The sequence below is a fragment of the Rhinoderma darwinii genome, chromosome 1, assembly GCF_050947455.1.
Source record: "Rhinoderma darwinii isolate aRhiDar2 chromosome 1, aRhiDar2.hap1, whole genome shotgun sequence".
NCBI classification, from domain to species: domain Eukaryota; kingdom Metazoa; phylum Chordata; class Amphibia; order Anura; family Rhinodermatidae; genus Rhinoderma; species Rhinoderma darwinii.
This window is the reverse complement of record NC_134687.1, coordinates 247,363,729-247,382,740: the sequence shown is the minus strand read 5'-3', so window position 1 is coordinate 247,382,740 and position 19,012 is coordinate 247,363,729. Positions and strand designations below refer to the sequence as shown.

The window sequence follows — 19,012 nt, the reverse complement described above, 5'->3', positions numbered from 1 at the left end:
ATGGATTAAAACATTTACGCCAATGGCCATTCTAAGCTGAATGTGCCTGCTCTCGTCAGAACGCAGAAGTTACACAGCTTAAGGCCTCGCTAGTACCAGTGTGGGAGACTGTCTGGGAATCCGTGGTGCGGTTGAATTTTTATTATGTCGTTTAGATTTTGTTTCACAATCGATTAAAAAGGACTATGGATTAAAGCATTTAATGTCAATGGCCATTCTAAGCTTAATGTCAATGGCCATTCTAAGCTGAATGTCCCTGTTCTCGTCAGATCGCAGAAGTTACACAGCTTAAGGCCTCGCTAGTACCATTGTGGGAGACTGTCTGGGAATCCGTGGTGCGGTTGCCTTTTTATTATGTCGTTTAGATTTTGTTTCACAATCGATTAAAAAGGACTATGGATTAAAGCATTTAGTGGCAATGGCCATTCTAAGCTGAATGTGCCTGCTCTCGTCAGATCGCATAAGTTACACAGCTTAGGGCCTCGCTAGTACCAGTGTGGGAGACTGTCTGGGAATCCGTGGTGCGGTTGACTTTTTATTATGTCGTTTAGATTTTGTTTCACAATAGATTAAATAGGACTATGGATTAAAGCATTTAACGTCAATGGCCATTCTAAGCTGAATGTGCCTGCTCTCGTCAGATCGCAGAAGTTACACAGCTTAAGGCCTCGCTAGTACCAGTGTGGGAGACTGTCTGGGAATCCGTGGTGCGGTTTAATTTTTATTATGTCGTTTAGATTTTGTTTCACAATTGATTAAAAAGAACTATGGATTAAAGCATTTAATGTCAATGGCCATTCTAAGCTGAATGTCCCTGCTCTCGTCAGATCGCAGAAGTTACACAGCTTAAGGCCTCGCTAGTACCAGTGTGGGAGGCTGTCTGGGAATCCGTGGTGCGGCTGACTTTTTATTATGTCGTTTAGATTTTGTTTCACAATCGATTAAAAAGGACTATGGATTAAAGCATTTAATGTCAATGGCCATTCTAAGCTGAATGTGCCTGCTCTCGTCAGATCGCAGAAGTTACACAGCTTAAGGCCTCACTAGTACCAGTGTGGGAGACTGTCTGGGAATCCGTGGTGCGGTTGACTTTTTATTATGTTGTTTAGATTTTATTTCACAATAGATTAAATAGGACTATGGATTAAGGCTTTTAATGTCAATGGCCATTCTAAGCTGAATGTGCCTGCTCTCGTCAGATCGCAGAAGTTACACAGCTTAAGGCCTCGCTAGTACCAGTGTGGGAGACTGTCTGGGAATCGGTGGTGCGGTTGACTTTTTATTATGTCGTTTAGATTTTGTTTCACAATCGATTAAAAAGGACTATGCATTAAAGCATTTAATGCCAAAGGCCATTCTAAGCTGAATGTGCCTGCTCTCGTTAGATCGCAGAAGTTACACATCTTAACGCCTCGCTAGTACTAGTGTGGGAGACTGTCTTGGAATCCGTGGTGCGTTTGATATTTTATTATGTCGTTTAGATTTTGTTTCACAATAGATTAAATAGGACTATGGATTAAAGCATTTAACGTCAATGGCCATTCTAAGCTGAATGTGCCTGCTCTCGTCAGATCGCAGAAGTTACACAGCTTAAGGCCTCGCTAGTACCAGTGTGAGAGACTGTCTGGGAATCCGTGGTGCGGTTGCATTTTTATTATGTCGTTTAGATTTTGTTTCACAATCGATTAAAAAGGACTATGGATTAAAGCATTTTTTGATGTCAATGGCCATTCTAAGCTGAATGTACCTGCTCTCGTCAGATCGCAGAAGTTACACAGCTTAAGGCCTCGCTAGTACCAGTGTGGGAGACTGTCTGGGAATCCGTGGTGCGGTTGACTTTATTATTTTGTCGTTTAGATTTTGTTTCACAATCGATTAAAAAGTACTATGGATTAAAGCATTTAATATCAATGGCCATTCTAAGCTGAATGTGCCTGCTCTCGTCAGATCGCAGAAGTTACACAGCTTAAGGCCTCGCTAGTACCAGTGTGGGAGACTGTCTGGGAATCCGTGGTGCGGTTGACTTTTTATTATGTCGTTTAGATTTTGTTTCACAATCGATTAAAAAGTACTATGCATTAAAGCATTTAATGTCAATGGCCATTCTAAGCTGAATGTGCCTGCTCTCGTCAGATCGCAGAAGTTACACAGCTTAAGGCCTCGCTAGTACCAGTGTGGGAGACTGTGTGGGAATCCGTGGTGCGGTTGACTTTTTATTATGTCGTTTAGATTTTGTTTCACAATAGATTAAATAGGACTATGGATTAAAGCATTTAACGTCAATGGCCATTCTAAGCTGAATGTGCCTGCTCTGGTCAGAACGCAGAAGTTACACAGCTTAAGGCCTTGCTAGTACCAGTGTGGGAGACTGTCTGGGAATCCGTGGTGCGGTTGAATTTTTATTATGTCGTTTAGATTTTGTTTCACAATCGATTAAAAAGGACTATGGATTAAAGCCTTTAATGTCAATGGCCATTCTTAGCTGAATGTCCCTGCTCTCGTCAGATCGCAGAAGTTACACAGCTTAAGGCCTCGCTAGTACCAGTGTGGGAGACTGTCTGGGAATCCGTGGTGCGGTTGATTTTTTATTATGTTGTTTAGATTTTGTTTCACAATAGATTAAATAGGACTATGGATTAAGGCTTTTAATGTCAATGGTCATTCTAAGCTGAATGTGCCTGCTCTCGTCAGATCGCAGAAGTTACACAGCTTAAGGCCTCGCTAGTACCAGTGTGGTAGACTGTCTGGGAATCCGTGGTGCGGTTGACTTTTTATTATGTCGTTTAGATTTTGTTTCACAATCGATTAAAAAGGACTATGGATTAAAGCATTTTTTTATGTCAATGACCCTTCTAAGCTGAATGTGCCTGCTCTCGTCAGATCGCAGAAGTTACACAGCTTAAGGCCTCGCTAGTACCAGTGTGGGAGACTGTCTGGGAATCCGTGGTGCGGTTGACTTTTTATTATGTCGTTTAGATTTTGTTTCACAATCGATTAAAAAGTACTATGGATTAAAGGATTTAATATCAATGGCCATTCTAAGCTGAATGTGCCTGCTCTCGTCAGATCGCAGAAGTTACACAGCTTAAGGCCTCGCTAGTACCAGTGTGGGAGACTGTCTGGGAATCCGTGGTGCGGTTGACTTTTTATTATGTCGTTTAGATTTTGTTTCACAATAGATTAAATAGGACTATGGATTAAAGCATTTAACGTCAATGGCCATTCTAAGCTGAATGTGCCTGCTCTGGTCAGAATGCAGAAGTTACACAGCTTAAGGCCTCGCTAGTACCAGTGTGGGAGACTGTCTGGGAATCCGTGGTGCGGTTGAATTTTTATTATGTCGTTTAGATTTTGTTTCACAATCGATTAAAAAGGACTATGGATTAAAGCCTTTAATGTCAATGGCCATTCTAAGCTGAATGTCCCTGCTCTCGACAGATCGCAGAAGTTACACAGCTTAAGGCCTCCTTAGTACCAGTGTGGGAGACTGTCTGGGAATCCGTGGTGCGGTTGACTTTTTATTATGTTGTTAAGATTTTGTTTCACAATAGATTAAATAGGACTATGGATTAAGGCTTTTAATGTCAAAGGCCATTCTAAGCTGAATGTGCCTGCTCTCGTCAGATCGCAGAAGTTACACAGCTTAAGGCCTCGCTAGTACCAGTGTGGGAGACTGTCTGGGAATCCGTGGTGCGGTTGGATTTTTGTTATGTCGTTTAGATTTTGTTTCACAATAGATTAAATAGGACTATGGATTAAAGCATATAACGTCAATTGCCATTCTAAGCTGAATGTGCCTGCTCTCGTCAGATCGCAGAAGTTACACAGCTTAAGGCCTCGCTAGTACCAGTGTGGGAGACTGTCTGGGAATCCGTGGTGCGGTAGAATTTTTATTATGTCGTTTAGATTTTGTTTCACAATCGATTAAAAAGGACTATGGTTTAAAGCCTTTAATGTCAATGGCCATTCTAAGCTGAATGTCCCTGCGCTCGTCAAATCGCAGAAGTTACACAGCTTAAGGCCTCCCTAGTACCAGTGTGGGAGACTGTCTGGGAATCCGTGGCGCGGTTGACTTTTTATTATGTTGTTTAGATTTTGTTTCACAATAGATTAAATAGGACTATGGATTAAGCTTTTAATGTCAATGGCCATTCTAAGCTGAATGTGCCTGCTCTCGTCAGATCGCAGAAGTTACACAGCTTAAGGCCTCGCTAGTACCAGTGTGGGAGACTGTCTGGGAATCTGTGGTGCGGTTGACTTTTTATTATGTCGTTTAGATTTTGTTTCACAATCGATTAAAAAGGACTATGGATTAAAGCATTTAATGTCAATGGCCATTCTAAGCTGAATGTGCCTGCTCTCGTCAGAACGCAGAAGTTACACAGCTTAAGGCCTCGCTAGTACCAGTGTGGGAGACTGTCTGGGAATCTGTGGTGCGGTTGACTTTTTATTATGTCGTTTAGATTTTGTTTCACAATCGATTAAAAAGGACTATGGATTAAAGCATTTAATGTCAATGGCCATTCTAAGCTGAATGTACCTGCTCTTGTCAGAACGCAGAAGTTACATAGCTTAAGTCCTCGCTAGTACCAGTGTGGGAGACTGTCTGGGAATCCGTGGTGCGGTTGACTTATTATTATGTTGTTTAGATTTTGTTTCACAATAGATTAAATAGGACTATGGATTAAGGCTTTTAATGTTAATGTCCATTCTAAGCTGAATGTGCCTGCTCTCGTCAGATCGCAGAAGTTACATAGCTTAAGGCCTCGCTAGTACCAGTGTGGGAGACTGTCTGGGAATCCGTGGTGCGGTTGAGTTTTTATTATGTCGTTTAGATTTTGTTTCACAATCGATTAAAAAGGACTATGGATTAAAGCCTTTAATGTCAATGGCCATTCTAAGCTGAATGTCCCTGCTCTCGTCAGATCGCAGAAGTTGCACAGCTTAAGGCCTCGCTGGTACCAGTGTGGGAGACTGTCTGGGAATGCGTGGTGCGGTTGACTTTTTATTATGTTGTTTAGATTTTGTTTCACAATAGATTAAATAGGACTATGGATTAAGGCTTCTAATGTCAATGGCCATTCTAAGCTGAATGTGCCTGCTCTCGTCAAATCGCAGAAGTTACACAGCTTAAGGCCTCGCTAGTACCAGTGTGGGAGACTGTCTGGGAATCCGTGGTGCGGTTGCCTTTTTATTATGTCGTTTAGATTTTGTTTCACAATCGATTAAAATGGACTATGGATTAAAGCATTTAATGTCAATGGCCATTCTAAGCTGAATGTGCCTGCTCTCGTTAGATCGCAGAAGTTACCCAGCTTAACGCCTCGCTAGTACCAGTGTGGGAGACTGTTTGGGAATCCGTGGTGCGGTTGACTTTTTATTATGTCGTTTAGATTTTGTTTCACAATCGATTAAAAAGGACTATGGATTAAAGCACTTAATGTCAATGGCCATTCTAAGCTGAATGTGCCTTCTCTCGTCATATCGCAGAAGTTACACAGCTTAAGGCCTCGCTAGTACCAGTGTGGGAGACTGTCTGGGAATCCGTGGTGCGGTTGACTTTTTATTATGTCGTTTAGATTTTGTTTCACAATCGATTAAAAAGGACTATGGATTAAAGCATTTAATGTTAATGGCCATTCTAAGCTGAATGTGCCTGCTCTCGTTAGATCGCAGAAGTTACACAGCTTAACGCCTCGCTAGTACCAGTGTGGGAGACTGTCTGGGAATCCGTGGTGCGGTTGACTTTTTATTATGTCGTTTCGATTTTGTTTCACAATAGATTAAATAGGACTATGGATTAAAGCATTTAACGTCAATGGCCATTCTAAGCTGAATGTGCCTGCTCTGGTCAGAACGCAGAAGTTACACAGCTTAAGGCCTCGCTAGTACCAGTGTGGGAGACTGTCTGGGAATCCGTGGTGCGGTTGAATTTTTATTATGTCGTTTAGATTTTGTTTCACAATCGATTAAAAAGGACTATGGATTAAAGCCTTTAATGTCAATGGCCATTCTAAGCTGAATGTCCCTGCTCTCGTTAGATCGCAGAAGTTACACAGCTTAACGCCTCGCTAGTACCAGTGTGGGAGACTGTCTGGGAATCCGTGGTGCGGTTGACTTTTTATTATGTCGTTTAGATTTTGTTTCACAATCGATTAAAAAGGACTATGGATTAAAGCATTTAATGTCAATGGCCATTCTAAGCTGAATGTGCCTGCTCTCGTTAGATCGCAGAAGTTACACAGCTTAACGCCTCGCTAGTACCAGTGTGGGAGACTGTCTGGGAATCCGTGGTGCGGTTGAATTTTTATTATGTCGTTTAGATTTTGTTTCACAATCGATTAAAAAGGACTATGGATTAAAGCCTTTAATGTCAATGGCCATTCTAAGCTGAATGTCCCTGCTCTCGTCAGATCGCAGAAGTTACACAGCTTAAGGCCTCGCTAGTACCAGTGTGGGAGACTGTCTGGGAATCCGTGGTGCGGTTGATTTTTTATTATGTTGTTTAGATTTTGTTTCACAATAGATTAAATAGGACTATGGATTAAGGCTTTTAATGTCAATGGTCATTCTAAGCTGAATGTGCCTGCTCTCGTCAGATCGCAGAAGTTACACAGCTTAAGGCCTCGCTAGTACCAGTGTGGGAGACTGTCTGGGAATCCGTGGTGCGGTTGACTTTTTATTATGTCGTTTAGATTTTGTTTCACAATCGATTAAAAAGTACTATGGATTAAAGCATTTAATGTCAATGGCCATTCTAAGCTGAATGTGCCTGCTCTCGTCAGATCGCAGAAGTTACACAGCTTAAGGCCTCGCTAGTACCAGTGTGGGAGACTGTCTGGGAATCCGTGGTGCGGTTGACTTTTTATTATGTCGTTTAGATTTTGTTTCACAATAGATTAAATAGGACTATGGATTAAAGCATTTAACGTCAATGGCCATTCTAAGCTGAATGTGCCTGCTCTGGTCAGAATGCAGAAGTTACACAGCTTAAGGCCTCGCTAGTACCAGTGTGGGAGACTGTCTGGGAATCCGTGGTGCGGTTGAATTTTTATTATGTCGTTTAGATTTTGTTTCACAATCGATTAAAAAGGACTATGGATTAAAGCATTTAATGTCAATGGCCATTCTAAGCTGAATGTGCCTGCTCTCGTTAGATCGCAGAAGTTACATAGCTTAACGCCTCGCTAGTACCAGTGTGGGAGACTGTCTGGGAATCCGTGGTGCGGTTGACTTTTTATTATGTCGTTTAGATTTTGTTTCACAATCGACTAAAAAGGACTATGGATTAAAGAATTTGATGTCAATGGCCATTCTAAGCTGAATGTGCCTGCTCTCGTCAGATCGCAGAAGTTACACAGCTTAAGGCCTCGCTAGTACCTGTGTGGGAGACTGTCTGGGAATCCGTGGTGCGGTTGAATTTTTATTATGTCGTTTAGATTTTGTTTCACAATCGATTAAAAAGGACTATGGATTAAAGCATTTAATGTCAATGGCCATTCTAAGCTGAATGTGCCTGCTCTCGTCAGATCGCAGAAGTTACACAGCTTAAGGCCTCGCTAGTACCAGTGTGGGAGACTGTCTGGGAATCCGTGGTGCGGTTGACTTTTTATTATGTCGTTTAGATTTTGTTTCACAATCGATTAAAAAGGACTATGGATTAAAGCATTTAACGTCAATGGCCATTCTTAGCTGAATGTCCCTGCTCTCGTCAGATCGCAGAAGTTACACAGCTTAAGACCTCGCTAGTACCAGTGTGGGAGACTGTCTGGGAATCCGTGGTGCGGTTGACTTTTTATTATGTCGTTTAGATTTTGTTTCACAATCGATTAAAAAGGACTATGGATTAAGGCATTTAATGTCAATGGCCATTCTAAGCTGAATGTGCCTGCTCTCGTCAGATCGCAGAAGTTACACAGCTTAAGGCCTCGCTAGTACCAGTGTGGGAGACTGTCTGGGAATCCGTGGTGCGGTTGACTTTTTATTATGTCGTTTAGATTTTGTTTCACAATAGATTAAATAGGACTATGGATTAAAGCATTTAACGTCAATGGCCATTCTAAGCTGAATGTGCCTGCTCTCGTCAGAACGCAGAAGTTACACAGCTTAAGGCCTCACTAGTACCAGTGTGGGAGATTGTCTGGGAATCCGTGGTGTGGTTGACTTTTTATTATGTTGTTTAGATTTTGTTTCACAATAGATTAAATAGGACTATGGATTAAGGCTTTTAATGTCAATGGCCATTCTAAGCTGAATGTGCCTGCTCTCGTCAGATCGCAGAAGTTACACAGCTTAAGGCCTCGCTAGTTCCAGTGTGGGAGACTGTCTGGGAATCCGTGGTGCGGTTGACTTTTTATTATGTCGTTTAGATTTTGTTTCACAATCGATTAAAAAGGACTATGGATTAAAGCATTTACTGTCAATGGCCATTCTAAGCTGAATGTGCCTGCTCTCGTTAGATCGCAGAAGTTACACAGCTTAACGTCTCACTAGTACCAGTGTGGGAGACTGTCTGGGAATCCGTGGTGCGGTTGACTTTTTATTATGTCGTTTAGATTTTTTTTCACAATAGATTAAATAGGACTGTGGATTAAAGCATTTAATGTCAATGGCCATTCTAAGCTGAATGTGCCTGCTCTCGTCCGAACGCAGAAGTTACACAGCTTAAGGCCTCGCTAGTACCAGTGTGGGAGACTGTCTGGGAATCCGTGGTGCGGTTGACTTTTCATTATGTTGGTTAGATTTTGTTTCACAATAGATTAAATAGGACTATGGATTAAGGCTTTTAATGTCAATGGCCATTCTAAGCTGAATGTGACTGCTCTCGTCAGATCGCAGAAGTTACACAGCTTAAGGCCTCGCTAGTTCCAGTGTGGGAGACTGTCTGGGAATCTGTGGTGCGGTTGACTTTTTATTATGTCGTTTAGATTTTGTTTCACAATCGATTAAAAAGGACTATGGATTAAAGCATTTAATGTCAATGGCCATTCTAAGCTGAATGTGCCTGCTCTCGTTAGATCGCAGAAGTTACACAGCTTAACGCCTCGCTAGTACCAGTGTGGGAGACTGTCTGGGAATCCGTGGTGCGGTTGACTTTTTATTATGTCGTTTAGATTTTGTTTCACAATCGATTAAAAAGGACTATGGATTAAAGCATTTAATGTCAATGGCCATTCTAAGCTGAATGTGCCTGCTCTCGTCAGATCGCAGAAGTTACACAGCTTAAGGCCTCGCTAGTACCATTGTGGGAGACTGTCTGGGAATCCGTGGTGCGGTTGACTTATTATTATGTTGTTTAGATTTTGTTTCACAATCGATTAAAAAGGACTATGGATTAAAGCATTTAATGTCAATGGCCATTCTAAGCTGAATGTGCCTGCTCTCGTCAGATCGCAGAAGTTACACAGCTTAAGGCCTCGCTAGTACCAGTATGGGAGACTGTCTGGGAATCCGTGGTGCGGTTGAATTTTTATTATGTCGTTTAGATTTTGTTTCACAATAGATTAAATAGGACTATGGATTAAAGCATTTAACGTCAATGGCCATTCTAAGCTGAATGTGGCTTCTCTCGTCAGAACGCAGAAGTTACACAGCTTAAGGCCTCGCTAGTACCAGTGTGGGAGTCTGTCTGGGAATCCGTGGTGCGGTTGACTTTTTATTATGTCGTTTAGATTTTGTTTCACAATCGACTAAAAAGGACTATGGATTAAAGAGTTTGATGTCAATGGCCATTCTAAGCTGAATGTGCCTGCTCTCGTCAGATCGCAGAAGTTACACAGCTTAAGGCCTCGCTAGTACCTGTGTGGGAGACTGTCTGGGAATCCGTGGTGCGGTTGAATTTTTATTATGTCGTTTAGATTTTGTTTCACAATCGATTAAAAAGGACTATGGATTAAAGCATTTAATGTCAATGGCCATTCTAAGCTGAATTTGCCTGCTCTCGTCAGATCGCAGAAGTTACACAGCTTAAGGCCTCGCTAGTACCAGTGTGGGAGACTGTCTGGGAATCCGTGGTGCGGTTGACTTTTTATTATGTCGTTTAGATTTTGTTTCACAATCGATTAAAAAGGACTATGGATTAAAGCATTTAACGTCAATGGCCATTCTTAGCTGAATGTCCCTGCTCTCGTCAGATCGCAGAAGTTACACAGCTTAAGACCTCGCTAGTACCAGTGTGGGAGACTGTCTGGGAATCCGTGGTGCGGTTGACTTTTTATTATGTCGTTTAGATTTTGTTTCACAATCGATTAAAAAGGACTATGGATTAAGGCATTTAATGTCAATGGCCATTCTAAGCTGAATGTGCCTGCTCTCGTCAGATCGCAGAAGTTACACAGCTTAAGGCCTCGCTAGTACCAGTGTGGGAGACTGTCTGGGAATCCGTGGTGCGGTTGACTTTTTATTATGTCGTTTAGATTTTGTTTCACAATAGATTAAATAGGACTATGGATTAAAGCATTTAACGTCAATGGCCATTCTAAGCTGAATGTGCCTGCTCTCGTCAGAACGCAGAAGTTACACAGCTTAAGGCCTCGCTAGTTCCAGTGTGGGAGACTGTCTGGGAATCCGTGGTGCGGTTGACTTTTTATTATGTCGTTTAGATTTTGTTTCACAATCGATTAAAAAGGACTATGGATTAAAGCATTTACTGTCAATGGCCATTCTAAGCTGAATGTGCCTGCTCTCGTTAGATCGCAGAAGTTACACAGCTTAACGCCTCACTAGTACCAGTGTGGGAGACTGTCTGGGAATCCGTGGTGCGGTTGACTTTTTATTATGTCGTTTAGATTTTTTTTCACAATAGATTAAATAGGACTGTGGATTAAAGCATTTAATGTCAATGGCCATTCTAAGCTGAATGTGCCTGCTCTCGTCCGAACGCAGAAGTTACACAGCTTAAGGCCTCGCTAGTACCAGTGTGGGAGACTGTCTGGGAATCCGTGGTGCGGTTGACTTTTTATTATGTTGGTTAGATTTTGTTTCACAATAGATTAAATAGGACTATGGATTAAGGCTTTTAATGTCAATGGCCATTCTAAGCTGAATGTGACTGCTCTCGTCAGATCGCAGAAGTTACACAGCTTAACGCCTCGCTAGTACCAGTGTGGGAGACTGTCTGGGAATCCGTGGTGCGGTTGACTTTTTATTATGTCGTTTAGATTTTGTTTCACAATCGATTAAAAAGGACTATGGATTAAAGCATTTAATGTCAATGGCCATTCTAAGCTGAATGTGCCTGCTCTCGTCAGATCGCAGAAGTTACACAGCTTAAGGCCTCGCTAGTACCATTGTGGGAGACTGTCTGGGAATCCGTGGTGTGGTTGACTTTTTATTATGTCGTTTAGATTTTGTTTCACAATAGATTAAATAGGACTATGGATTAAATCATTTAACGTCAATGGCCATTCTAAGCTGAATGTGCCTGCTCTCGTCAGATCGCAGAAGTTACCCAGCTTAAGGCCTCGCTAGTACCAGTGTGGGAGACTGTCTCGGAATCCGTTGTGCGGTTGAATTTTTATTATGTCGTTTAGATTTTGTTTCACAATCGATTAAAAAGGACTATGGATTAAAGCATTTAATGTCAATGGCCATTCTAAGCTGAATGTCCCTGCTCTCGTCAGATCGCAGAAGTTACACAGCTTAAGGCCTCACTAGTACCAGTGTGGGAGACTGTCTGGGAATCCGTGGTGCTGTTGACTTTTTATTATGTCGTTTAGATTTTGTTTCACAATCGATTAAAAAGGACTATGGATTAAAGCATTTAATGTCAATGGCCATTCTAAGCTGAATGTGCCTGCTCTCGTCAGATCGCAGAAGTTACACAGCTTAAGGCCTCGCTAGTACCAGTGTGGGAGACTGTCTGGGAATCCGTGGTGCGGTTGACATTTTATTATGTCGTTTAGATTTTGTTTCACAATCGATTAAAAAGGACTATGGATTAAAGCATTTAACGTCAATGGCCATTCTAAGCTGAATGTGCCTGCTCTCGTCAGAACGCAGAAGTTACATAGCTTAAGTCCTCGCTAGTACCAGTGTGGGAGACTGTCTGGGAATCCGTGGTGCGGTTGACTTTTTATTATGTTGTTTAGATTTTGTTTCACAATCGATTAAAAAGGACTATGGATTAAAGCATTTAATGTCAATGGCCATTCTAAGCTGAATGTTCCTGCTCTCATCAGATCGCAGAAGTTACACAGCTTAAGGCCTCGCTAGTACCAGTGTGGGAGACTGTCTTGGAATCCGTGGTGCGTTTGACTTTTTATTATGTCGTTTAGATTTTGTTTCACAATAGATTAAATAGGACTATGGATTAAAACATTTAACGTAATTGGCCATTCTAAGCTGAATGTGCCTGCTCTCGTCAGATCGCAGAAGTTACACAGCTTAAGGCCTCGCTAGTACCAGTGTGGGAGACTGTCTGGGAATCCGTGGTGCGGTTGACTTTTTATTATGTCGTTTAGATTTTGTTTCACAATCGATTAAAAAGGACTATGGATTAAAGCATTTAATGTCAATGGCCATTCTAAGCTGAATGTGCCTGCTCTCGTCAGATCGCAGAAGTTACACAGCTTAAGGCCTCGCTAGTACCAGTGTGGGAGACTGTCTGGGAATCAGTGGTGCGGTTGCCTTTTTATTATGTCGTTTAGATTTTGTTTCACAATCGATTAAAAAGGACTATGGATTAAAGCATTTCATGTCAATGGCCATTCTAAGCTGAATGTGCCTGCTCTCGTCAGATCGCAGAAGTTACACAGCTTAAGGCCTCGCTAGTACCAGTGTGGGAGACTGTCTGGGAATCCGTGGTGCGGTTGTCTTTTTATTATGTCGTTTAGATTTTGTTTCACAATAGATTAAATAGGACTATGGATTAAAGCATTTAACGTCAATGGCCATTCTAAGCTGAATGTGCCTGCTCTCGTCAGAACGCAGAAGTTACACAGCTTAAGGCCTCGCTAGTACCAGTGTGGGAGACTGTCTCGGAATCCGTTGTGCGGTTGAATTTTTATTATGTCGTTTAGATTTTGTTTCACAATGGATTAAAAAGGACTATGGATTAAAGCATTTAATGTCAATGGCCATTCTAAGCTGAATGTCCCTGCTCTCGTCAGATCGCAGAAGTTACACAGCTTAAGGCCTCGCTAGTACCAGTGTGGGAGACTGTCTGGGAATCCGTGGTGCTATTGACTTTTTATTATGTCGTTTAGATTTTGTTTCACAATCGATTAAAAAGGACTATGGATTAAAGCATTTAAAGTCAATGGCCATTCTAAGCTGAATGTGCCTGCTCTCGTCAGATCGCAGAAGTTACACAGCTTAATGCCTCGCTAGTACCAGTTTGGGAGACTGTCTGGGAATCCGTGGTGCGGTTGACTTTTTATTATGTCGTTTAGATTTTGTTTCACAATCGATTAAAAAGGACTATGGATTAAAGCATTTAAAGTCAATGGCCATTCTAAGCTGAATGTGCCTGCTCTCGTTAGAGCGCAAAAGTTACACAGCTTAACGCCTCGCTAGTACCAGTGTGGGAGACTGTCTGGGAATCCGTGGTGCGGTTGACTTTTTATTATGTCGTTTAGATTTTGTTTCACAATAGATTAAATAGGACTATGGATTAAAGCATTTAATGTCAATGGCCATTCTAAGCTGAATGTGCCTGCTCTCGTCAGATCGCAGAAGTTACACAGCTTAAGGCCTCGCTAGTACCAGTGTGGGAGACTGTCTGGGAATCCGTGGTGCGGTTGACTTTTTATTATGTCGTTTAGATTTTGTTTCACAATCGATTAAAAAGGACTATGGATTAAAGCATTTAATGTCAATGGCCATTCTAAGCTGAATGTGCCTGCTCTCGTCAGATCGCAGAAGTTACAAAGCTTAAGGCCTCGCTAGTACCAGTGTGGGAGACTGTCTGGGAATCCGTGGTGCGGTTGACTTTTTATTATGTCGTTTAGATTTTGTTTCACAATAGATTAAATAGGACTATGGATTAAAACATTTAACGTTAATGGCCATTCTAAGCTGAATGTGCCTGCTCTCGTCAGATCGCAGAAGTTACACAGCTTAAGGCCTCGCTAGTACCAGTGTGGGAGACTGTCTGGGAATCCGTGGTGCGGTTGACTTTTTATTATGTCATTTAGATTTTGTTTCACAATCGATTAAAAAGGACTATGGATTAAAGCTTTTAATGTCAATGGCCATTCCAAGCCGAATGTGCCTACTCTCGTTAGATCGCAGAAGTTACACAGCTTAACGCCTCGCTAGTACCAGTGTGGGAGACTGTCTGGGAATCCGTGGTGCGGTTGACTTTTTATTATGTCGTTTAGATTTTGTTTCACAATAGATTAAAAAGGACTATGGATTAACGCATTTAATGTCAATGGCCATTCTAAGCTGAATGTGCCTGCTCTCGTCGAATCGCAGAAGTTACACAGCTTAAGGCCTCGCTAGTACCAGTGTGGGAGACTGTCTGGGAATCCGTGGTGCGGTTGACTTTTTATTATGTCGTTTAGATTATGTTTCACAATAGATTAAATAGGACTATGGATTAAAGCATTTAACGTCAATAGCCATTCTAAGCTGAATGTGCCTGCTCTCGTCAGAACGCAGTAGTTACACAGCTTAAGGCCTCGCTAGTACCAGTGTGGGAGACTGTCTGGGAATCCGTGGTGCGGTTGAATTTTTATTATGTCGTTTAGATTTTGTTTCACAATCGATTAAAAAGGACTATGGATTAAAGCATTTAATGTCAATGGCCATTCTAAGCTGAATGTGCCTGCTCTCATCAGATCGCAGAAGTTACACAGCTTAAGGCCTCGCTAGTACCAGTGTGGGAGACTGTCTGGGAATCCGTGGTGCGGTTGACTTTTTATTATGTCGTTTAGATTTTGTTTCACAATAGATTAAATAGGACTATGGATTAAAACATTTAATGTTAATGGCCATTCTAAGCTGAATGTGCCTGCTCTTGTCAGATCGCAGAAGTTACACAGCTTAAGGCCTCGCTAGTACCAGTGTGGGAGACTGTCTGGGAATCCGTGGTGCGGTTGACTTTTTATTATGTCGTTTAGATTTTGTTTCACAATCGATTAAAAAGGACTATGGATTAAAACATTTAATGTCAATGGCCATTCTAAGCTGAATGTGCCTGCTCTCGTCAGATCGCAGAAGTTACACAGCTTAATCCTCGCTAGTACCAGTGTGGGAGTCTGTCTGGGAATCAGTGGTGCGGTTGCCTTTTTATTATGTCGTTTAGATTTTGTTTCACAATCGATTAAAAAGGACTATGGATTAAAGCATTTCATGTCAATGGCCATTCTAAGCTGAATGTGCCTGCTCTCGTCAGATCGCAGAAGTTACACAGCTTAAGGCCTCGCTAGTACCAGTGTGGGAGACTGTCTGGGAATCCGTGGTGCGGTTGACTTTTTATTATGTCGTTTAGATTTTGTTTCACAATAGATTAAATAGGACTATGGATTAAAGCATTTAACGTCAATGGCCATTCTAAGCTGAATGTGCCTGCTCTCGTCAGAACGCAGAAGTTACACAGCTTAAGGCCTCGCTAGTACCAGTGTGGGAGACTGTCTGGGAATCCGTGGTGCGGTTGACTTTTTATTATGTCGTTTAGATTTTGTTTCACAATCGATTAAAAAGGACTATGGATTAAAGCAATTAATGTCAATGGCCATTCTAAACTGAATGTCCCTGCTCTCGTCAGATCGCAGAAGTTACACAGCTTAAGGCCTCGCTAGTACCAGTGTGCGAGACTGTCTGGGAATCCGTGGTGCGGTTGACTTATTATTATGTTGTTTAGATTTTGTTTCACAATAGATTAAATAGGACTATGGATTAAGGCTTTTAATGTCAATGGCCATTCTAAGCTGAATGTGCCTGCTCTCGTCAGATCGCAGAAGTTACACAGCTTAAGGCCTCGCTAGTACCAGTGTGGGAGACTGTCTGGGAATCCGTGGTGCGGTAGACTTTTTATTATGTCGTTTAGATTTTGTTTCACAATCGATTAAAAAGGACTATGGATTAAAGCATTTAATGTTAATGGCCATTCTAAGCTGAATGTGCCTGCTCTCGTTAGATCGCAGAAGTTACACAGCTTAACGCCTCCCTAGTACCAGTGTGGGAGACTGTCTGGGAATCCGTGGTGCGGTTGACTTTTTATTATGTCGTTTAGATTCTGTTTCACAATAGATTAAATAGGACTATGGATTAAATCATTTAACGTCAATGGCCGTTCTAAGCTGAATGTGCCTGCTCTCGTCAGATCGCAGAAGTTACCCAGCTTAAGGCCTCGCTAGTACCAGTGTGGGAGACTGTCTCGGAATCCGTTGTGCGGTTGAATTTTTATTATGTCGTTTAGATTTTGTTTCACAATCGATTAAAAAGGACTATGGATTAAAGCATTTAATGTCAATGGCCATTCTAAGCTGAATGTCCCTGCTCTCGTCAGATCCCAGAAGTTACACAGCTTAAGGCCTCGCTAGTACCAGTGTGGGAGACTGTCTGGGAATCCGTGGTGCTATTGACTTTTTATTATGTCGTTTAGATTTTGTTTCACAATCGATTAAAAAGGACTATGGATTAAAGCATTTAATGTCAATGGCCATTCTAAGCTGAATGTGCCTGTTCTCGTCAGATCGCAGAAGTTACACAGCTTAATGCCTCGCTAGTACCAGTGTGGGAGACTGTCTGGGAATCCGTGGTGCGGTTGACTTTTTATTATGTCGTTTAGATTTTGTTTCAGAATCGATTAAAAAGGACTATGGATTAAAGCATTTAAAGTCAATGGCCATTCTAAGCTGAATGTGCCTTCTCTCGTTAGAGCGCAAAAGTTACACAGCTTAACGCCTCGCTAGTACCAGTGTGGGAGACTGTCTGGGAATCCGTGGTGCGGTTGACTTTTTATTATGTCGTTTAGATTTTGTTTCACAATAGATTAAATAGGACTATGGATTAAAGAATTTAACGTCAATGGCCATTCTAAGCTGAATGTGCCTGCTCTCGTCAGATCGCAGAAGTTACACAGCTTAAGGCCTCGCTAGTACCCGTGTGGGAGACTGTCTGTGAATCCGTGGTGCGGTTGACTTTTTATTATGTCGTTTAGATTTTGTTTCACAATCGATTAAAAAGGACTATGGATTAAAACATTTAATGTCAATGGCCATTCTAAGCTGAATGTGCCTGCTCTCGTCAGATCGCAGAAGTTACAAAGCTTAAGGCCTCGCTAGTACCAGTGTGGGAGACTGTCTGGGAATCCGTGGTGCGGTTGACTTTTTATTATGTCGTTTAGATTTTGTTTCACAATAGATTAAATAGGACTATGGATTAAAACATTTAACGTTAATGGCCATTCTAAGCTGAATGTGCCTGCTCTCGTCAGATCGCAGAAGTTACACAGCTTAAGGCCTCGCTAGTACCAGTGTGGGAGACTGTCTGGGAATCCGTGGTGCGGTTGAATTTTTATTATGTCGTTTAGATTTTGTTTCACAATCGATTAAAAAGGACTATGGATTAAAGCATTTAATGTCAATGGCCATTCTAAGCTGAATGTGCCTGCTCTCATCAGATCGCAGAAGTTACACAGCTTAAGGCCTCGCTAGTACCAGTGTGGGAGACTGTCTGGGAATCCGTGGTGCGGTTGACTTTTTATTATGTCGTTTAGATTTTGTTTCACAATAGATTAAATAGGACTATGGATTAAAGCATTTAACGTCAATGGCCATTCTAAGCTGAATGTGCCTGCTCTCGTCAGATCGCAGAAGTTACACAGCTTAAGGCCTCGCTAGTACCAGTGTGGGAGACTGTCTGGGAATCCGTGGTGCGGTTGAATTTTTATTATGTCGTTTAGATTTTGTTTCACAATCGATTAAAAAGGACTATGGATTAAAGCATTGAATGTCAATGGCCATTCTAAGCTGAATGCGCCTGCTCTCGTCAGATCGCAGAAGTTACACAGCTTAAGGCCTCGCTAGTACCAGTGTGGGAGACTGTCTGGGAATCTGTGGTGCGGTTGAATTTTTATTATGTCGTTTAGATTTTGTTTCACAATCGATTAAAAAGGACTATGGATTAAAGCATTTAATGTCAATGGCCATTCTAAACTGAATGTCCCTGCTCTCGTCAGATCGCAGAAGTTACACAGCTTAAGGCCTCGCTAGTACCAGTGTGGGAGACTGTCTGGGAATCCGTGGTGCGGTTGACTTTTTATTATGTTGTTTAGATTTTGTTTCACAATAGATTAAATAGGACTATGGATTAAGGCTTTTAATGTCAATGGCCATTCTAAGCTGAATGTGCCTGCTCTCGTCAGATCGCAGAAGTTACACAGCTTAAGGCCTCGCTAGTACCAGTGTGGGAGACTGTCTGGGAATCCGTGGTGCGGTTGACTTTTTATTATGTCGTTTAGATTTTGTTTCACAATCGATTAAAAAGGACTATGGATTAGAGCATTTAATGTTAATGGCCATTCTAAACTGAATGAGCCTGCTCTCGTTAGATCGCAGAACTTACCCAGCTTAAGGCCTCGCTAGTACCAGTGTGGGAGACTGTCTCGGAATCCGTTGTGCGGTTGAATTTTTATTATGTCGTTTAGATTTTGTTTCACAATAGATTAAAAAGGACTATGGATTAAAGCATTGAATGTCAATGGCCATTCTAAGCTGAATGTCCCTGCTCTCGTCAGATCGCAGAAGTTACACAGCTTAAGGCCTCGCTAGTACCAGTGTGGGAGACTGTCTGGGAATCCGTGGTGCTGTTGACTTTTTATTATGTCGCTTAGATTTTGTTTCACAATCGATTAAAAAGGACTATGGATTAAAGCATTTAATGTCAATGGCCATTCTAAGCTGAATGTGCCTGCTCTCGTTAGATCGCAGAAGTTACACAGCTTAAGGCCTCGCTAGTACCAGTGTGCGAGACTGTCTGGGAATCCGTGGTGCGGTTGACTTTTTATTATGTCGTTTAGATTTTGTTTCACAATCGATTAAAAAGGACTATGGATTAAAGC

At 41.8% G+C, this 19,012-nt stretch overlaps 87 pseudogenes; all 87 read left to right on the top strand.

Annotated features, from left to right (window-relative positions):
- Positions 1-18: 18 nt before the first annotated feature.
- LOC142738185 (5S ribosomal RNA) lies at positions 19-137 on the top strand (annotated as a pseudogene).
- Positions 138-228: 91 nt separating this feature from the next.
- Positions 229-347, top strand: LOC142671451 (5S ribosomal RNA; annotated as a pseudogene).
- Positions 348-414: 67 nt separating this feature from the next.
- LOC142696820 (5S ribosomal RNA) lies at positions 415-533 on the top strand (annotated as a pseudogene).
- Positions 534-600: 67 nt separating this feature from the next.
- Positions 601-719, top strand: LOC142674598 (5S ribosomal RNA; annotated as a pseudogene).
- A 67-nt stretch (positions 720-786) lies between these two features.
- LOC142685882 (5S ribosomal RNA) lies at positions 787-905 on the top strand (annotated as a pseudogene).
- A 67-nt stretch (positions 906-972) lies between these two features.
- On the top strand, positions 973-1,091 carry LOC142723297 (5S ribosomal RNA; annotated as a pseudogene).
- A 67-nt stretch (positions 1,092-1,158) lies between these two features.
- On the top strand, positions 1,159-1,277 carry LOC142736374 (5S ribosomal RNA; annotated as a pseudogene).
- Positions 1,278-1,530: 253 nt separating this feature from the next.
- Positions 1,531-1,649, top strand: LOC142710474 (5S ribosomal RNA; annotated as a pseudogene).
- A 70-nt stretch (positions 1,650-1,719) lies between these two features.
- Positions 1,720-1,838, top strand: LOC142698064 (5S ribosomal RNA; annotated as a pseudogene).
- A 68-nt stretch (positions 1,839-1,906) lies between these two features.
- Positions 1,907-2,025, top strand: LOC142735868 (5S ribosomal RNA; annotated as a pseudogene).
- A 67-nt stretch (positions 2,026-2,092) lies between these two features.
- LOC142719737 (5S ribosomal RNA) lies at positions 2,093-2,211 on the top strand (annotated as a pseudogene).
- A 67-nt stretch (positions 2,212-2,278) lies between these two features.
- Positions 2,279-2,397, top strand: LOC142696598 (5S ribosomal RNA; annotated as a pseudogene).
- A 67-nt stretch (positions 2,398-2,464) lies between these two features.
- On the top strand, positions 2,465-2,583 carry LOC142737314 (5S ribosomal RNA; annotated as a pseudogene).
- Positions 2,584-2,650: 67 nt separating this feature from the next.
- Positions 2,651-2,769, top strand: LOC142737219 (5S ribosomal RNA; annotated as a pseudogene).
- Positions 2,770-2,839: 70 nt separating this feature from the next.
- On the top strand, positions 2,840-2,958 carry LOC142676950 (5S ribosomal RNA; annotated as a pseudogene).
- Positions 2,959-3,025: 67 nt separating this feature from the next.
- Positions 3,026-3,144, top strand: LOC142735867 (5S ribosomal RNA; annotated as a pseudogene).
- Positions 3,145-3,211: 67 nt separating this feature from the next.
- LOC142707165 (5S ribosomal RNA) lies at positions 3,212-3,330 on the top strand (annotated as a pseudogene).
- Positions 3,331-3,397: 67 nt separating this feature from the next.
- LOC142687644 (5S ribosomal RNA) lies at positions 3,398-3,516 on the top strand (annotated as a pseudogene).
- Positions 3,517-3,583: 67 nt separating this feature from the next.
- On the top strand, positions 3,584-3,702 carry LOC142693070 (5S ribosomal RNA; annotated as a pseudogene).
- Positions 3,703-3,769: 67 nt separating this feature from the next.
- Positions 3,770-3,888, top strand: LOC142737324 (5S ribosomal RNA; annotated as a pseudogene).
- A 252-nt stretch (positions 3,889-4,140) lies between these two features.
- LOC142730108 (5S ribosomal RNA) lies at positions 4,141-4,259 on the top strand (annotated as a pseudogene).
- Positions 4,260-4,326: 67 nt separating this feature from the next.
- On the top strand, positions 4,327-4,445 carry LOC142716665 (5S ribosomal RNA; annotated as a pseudogene).
- A 67-nt stretch (positions 4,446-4,512) lies between these two features.
- Positions 4,513-4,631, top strand: LOC142684351 (5S ribosomal RNA; annotated as a pseudogene).
- Positions 4,632-4,884: 253 nt separating this feature from the next.
- Positions 4,885-5,003, top strand: LOC142701932 (5S ribosomal RNA; annotated as a pseudogene).
- Positions 5,004-5,070: 67 nt separating this feature from the next.
- On the top strand, positions 5,071-5,189 carry LOC142685030 (5S ribosomal RNA; annotated as a pseudogene).
- A 67-nt stretch (positions 5,190-5,256) lies between these two features.
- On the top strand, positions 5,257-5,375 carry LOC142700774 (5S ribosomal RNA; annotated as a pseudogene).
- Positions 5,376-5,628: 253 nt separating this feature from the next.
- Positions 5,629-5,747, top strand: LOC142695136 (5S ribosomal RNA; annotated as a pseudogene).
- Positions 5,748-5,814: 67 nt separating this feature from the next.
- On the top strand, positions 5,815-5,933 carry LOC142678676 (5S ribosomal RNA; annotated as a pseudogene).
- A 67-nt stretch (positions 5,934-6,000) lies between these two features.
- Positions 6,001-6,119, top strand: LOC142691980 (5S ribosomal RNA; annotated as a pseudogene).
- Positions 6,120-6,186: 67 nt separating this feature from the next.
- On the top strand, positions 6,187-6,305 carry LOC142708321 (5S ribosomal RNA; annotated as a pseudogene).
- A 67-nt stretch (positions 6,306-6,372) lies between these two features.
- On the top strand, positions 6,373-6,491 carry LOC142736253 (5S ribosomal RNA; annotated as a pseudogene).
- A 67-nt stretch (positions 6,492-6,558) lies between these two features.
- LOC142725174 (5S ribosomal RNA) lies at positions 6,559-6,677 on the top strand (annotated as a pseudogene).
- Positions 6,678-6,744: 67 nt separating this feature from the next.
- Positions 6,745-6,863, top strand: LOC142668345 (5S ribosomal RNA; annotated as a pseudogene).
- Positions 6,864-6,930: 67 nt separating this feature from the next.
- LOC142707154 (5S ribosomal RNA) lies at positions 6,931-7,049 on the top strand (annotated as a pseudogene).
- A 67-nt stretch (positions 7,050-7,116) lies between these two features.
- On the top strand, positions 7,117-7,235 carry LOC142703059 (5S ribosomal RNA; annotated as a pseudogene).
- A 67-nt stretch (positions 7,236-7,302) lies between these two features.
- Positions 7,303-7,421, top strand: LOC142737297 (5S ribosomal RNA; annotated as a pseudogene).
- Positions 7,422-7,488: 67 nt separating this feature from the next.
- On the top strand, positions 7,489-7,607 carry LOC142668224 (5S ribosomal RNA; annotated as a pseudogene).
- Positions 7,608-7,674: 67 nt separating this feature from the next.
- Positions 7,675-7,793, top strand: LOC142737567 (5S ribosomal RNA; annotated as a pseudogene).
- Positions 7,794-7,860: 67 nt separating this feature from the next.
- LOC142668102 (5S ribosomal RNA) lies at positions 7,861-7,979 on the top strand (annotated as a pseudogene).
- Positions 7,980-8,046: 67 nt separating this feature from the next.
- On the top strand, positions 8,047-8,165 carry LOC142737971 (5S ribosomal RNA; annotated as a pseudogene).
- A 67-nt stretch (positions 8,166-8,232) lies between these two features.
- LOC142737622 (5S ribosomal RNA) lies at positions 8,233-8,351 on the top strand (annotated as a pseudogene).
- A 253-nt stretch (positions 8,352-8,604) lies between these two features.
- LOC142713753 (5S ribosomal RNA) lies at positions 8,605-8,723 on the top strand (annotated as a pseudogene).
- Positions 8,724-8,790: 67 nt separating this feature from the next.
- LOC142705046 (5S ribosomal RNA) lies at positions 8,791-8,909 on the top strand (annotated as a pseudogene).
- Positions 8,910-8,976: 67 nt separating this feature from the next.
- Positions 8,977-9,095, top strand: LOC142680430 (5S ribosomal RNA; annotated as a pseudogene).
- Positions 9,096-9,162: 67 nt separating this feature from the next.
- LOC142720692 (5S ribosomal RNA) lies at positions 9,163-9,281 on the top strand (annotated as a pseudogene).
- A 67-nt stretch (positions 9,282-9,348) lies between these two features.
- On the top strand, positions 9,349-9,467 carry LOC142735972 (5S ribosomal RNA; annotated as a pseudogene).
- Positions 9,468-9,720: 253 nt separating this feature from the next.
- LOC142737296 (5S ribosomal RNA) lies at positions 9,721-9,839 on the top strand (annotated as a pseudogene).
- A 67-nt stretch (positions 9,840-9,906) lies between these two features.
- Positions 9,907-10,025, top strand: LOC142735599 (5S ribosomal RNA; annotated as a pseudogene).
- A 67-nt stretch (positions 10,026-10,092) lies between these two features.
- Positions 10,093-10,211, top strand: LOC142737566 (5S ribosomal RNA; annotated as a pseudogene).
- Positions 10,212-10,278: 67 nt separating this feature from the next.
- LOC142667980 (5S ribosomal RNA) lies at positions 10,279-10,397 on the top strand (annotated as a pseudogene).
- Positions 10,398-10,464: 67 nt separating this feature from the next.
- On the top strand, positions 10,465-10,583 carry LOC142736234 (5S ribosomal RNA; annotated as a pseudogene).
- Positions 10,584-10,650: 67 nt separating this feature from the next.
- LOC142689161 (5S ribosomal RNA) lies at positions 10,651-10,769 on the top strand (annotated as a pseudogene).
- Positions 10,770-10,836: 67 nt separating this feature from the next.
- On the top strand, positions 10,837-10,955 carry LOC142713638 (5S ribosomal RNA; annotated as a pseudogene).
- A 67-nt stretch (positions 10,956-11,022) lies between these two features.
- On the top strand, positions 11,023-11,141 carry LOC142705764 (5S ribosomal RNA; annotated as a pseudogene).
- Positions 11,142-11,208: 67 nt separating this feature from the next.
- On the top strand, positions 11,209-11,327 carry LOC142735971 (5S ribosomal RNA; annotated as a pseudogene).
- A 253-nt stretch (positions 11,328-11,580) lies between these two features.
- LOC142692058 (5S ribosomal RNA) lies at positions 11,581-11,699 on the top strand (annotated as a pseudogene).
- A 67-nt stretch (positions 11,700-11,766) lies between these two features.
- Positions 11,767-11,885, top strand: LOC142717585 (5S ribosomal RNA; annotated as a pseudogene).
- A 67-nt stretch (positions 11,886-11,952) lies between these two features.
- On the top strand, positions 11,953-12,071 carry LOC142738371 (5S ribosomal RNA; annotated as a pseudogene).
- A 253-nt stretch (positions 12,072-12,324) lies between these two features.
- Positions 12,325-12,443, top strand: LOC142672720 (5S ribosomal RNA; annotated as a pseudogene).
- Positions 12,444-12,510: 67 nt separating this feature from the next.
- LOC142738341 (5S ribosomal RNA) lies at positions 12,511-12,629 on the top strand (annotated as a pseudogene).
- A 67-nt stretch (positions 12,630-12,696) lies between these two features.
- On the top strand, positions 12,697-12,815 carry LOC142732533 (5S ribosomal RNA; annotated as a pseudogene).
- Positions 12,816-12,882: 67 nt separating this feature from the next.
- LOC142705578 (5S ribosomal RNA) lies at positions 12,883-13,001 on the top strand (annotated as a pseudogene).
- A 67-nt stretch (positions 13,002-13,068) lies between these two features.
- LOC142736706 (5S ribosomal RNA) lies at positions 13,069-13,187 on the top strand (annotated as a pseudogene).
- Positions 13,188-13,254: 67 nt separating this feature from the next.
- Positions 13,255-13,373, top strand: LOC142673560 (5S ribosomal RNA; annotated as a pseudogene).
- Positions 13,374-13,626: 253 nt separating this feature from the next.
- Positions 13,627-13,745, top strand: LOC142667848 (5S ribosomal RNA; annotated as a pseudogene).
- Positions 13,746-13,812: 67 nt separating this feature from the next.
- On the top strand, positions 13,813-13,931 carry LOC142737474 (5S ribosomal RNA; annotated as a pseudogene).
- A 67-nt stretch (positions 13,932-13,998) lies between these two features.
- LOC142729841 (5S ribosomal RNA) lies at positions 13,999-14,117 on the top strand (annotated as a pseudogene).
- Positions 14,118-14,370: 253 nt separating this feature from the next.
- On the top strand, positions 14,371-14,489 carry LOC142677459 (5S ribosomal RNA; annotated as a pseudogene).
- Positions 14,490-14,556: 67 nt separating this feature from the next.
- LOC142737818 (5S ribosomal RNA) lies at positions 14,557-14,675 on the top strand (annotated as a pseudogene).
- Positions 14,676-14,742: 67 nt separating this feature from the next.
- On the top strand, positions 14,743-14,861 carry LOC142731487 (5S ribosomal RNA; annotated as a pseudogene).
- Positions 14,862-14,928: 67 nt separating this feature from the next.
- Positions 14,929-15,047, top strand: LOC142666361 (5S ribosomal RNA; annotated as a pseudogene).
- A 252-nt stretch (positions 15,048-15,299) lies between these two features.
- LOC142667727 (5S ribosomal RNA) lies at positions 15,300-15,418 on the top strand (annotated as a pseudogene).
- Positions 15,419-15,485: 67 nt separating this feature from the next.
- On the top strand, positions 15,486-15,604 carry LOC142724118 (5S ribosomal RNA; annotated as a pseudogene).
- Positions 15,605-15,671: 67 nt separating this feature from the next.
- Positions 15,672-15,790, top strand: LOC142709265 (5S ribosomal RNA; annotated as a pseudogene).
- Positions 15,791-15,857: 67 nt separating this feature from the next.
- On the top strand, positions 15,858-15,976 carry LOC142730052 (5S ribosomal RNA; annotated as a pseudogene).
- Positions 15,977-16,415: 439 nt separating this feature from the next.
- LOC142731621 (5S ribosomal RNA) lies at positions 16,416-16,534 on the top strand (annotated as a pseudogene).
- Positions 16,535-16,601: 67 nt separating this feature from the next.
- Positions 16,602-16,720, top strand: LOC142682681 (5S ribosomal RNA; annotated as a pseudogene).
- Positions 16,721-16,973: 253 nt separating this feature from the next.
- On the top strand, positions 16,974-17,092 carry LOC142738113 (5S ribosomal RNA; annotated as a pseudogene).
- Positions 17,093-17,159: 67 nt separating this feature from the next.
- On the top strand, positions 17,160-17,278 carry LOC142737473 (5S ribosomal RNA; annotated as a pseudogene).
- Positions 17,279-17,345: 67 nt separating this feature from the next.
- Positions 17,346-17,464, top strand: LOC142738271 (5S ribosomal RNA; annotated as a pseudogene).
- A 67-nt stretch (positions 17,465-17,531) lies between these two features.
- On the top strand, positions 17,532-17,650 carry LOC142731384 (5S ribosomal RNA; annotated as a pseudogene).
- Positions 17,651-17,717: 67 nt separating this feature from the next.
- Positions 17,718-17,836, top strand: LOC142736513 (5S ribosomal RNA; annotated as a pseudogene).
- A 67-nt stretch (positions 17,837-17,903) lies between these two features.
- LOC142736127 (5S ribosomal RNA) lies at positions 17,904-18,022 on the top strand (annotated as a pseudogene).
- Positions 18,023-18,089: 67 nt separating this feature from the next.
- On the top strand, positions 18,090-18,208 carry LOC142737701 (5S ribosomal RNA; annotated as a pseudogene).
- A 67-nt stretch (positions 18,209-18,275) lies between these two features.
- LOC142667616 (5S ribosomal RNA) lies at positions 18,276-18,394 on the top strand (annotated as a pseudogene).
- A 253-nt stretch (positions 18,395-18,647) lies between these two features.
- Positions 18,648-18,766, top strand: LOC142736120 (5S ribosomal RNA; annotated as a pseudogene).
- Positions 18,767-18,833: 67 nt separating this feature from the next.
- On the top strand, positions 18,834-18,952 carry LOC142683687 (5S ribosomal RNA; annotated as a pseudogene).
- Positions 18,953-19,012: the final 60 nt, after the last annotated feature.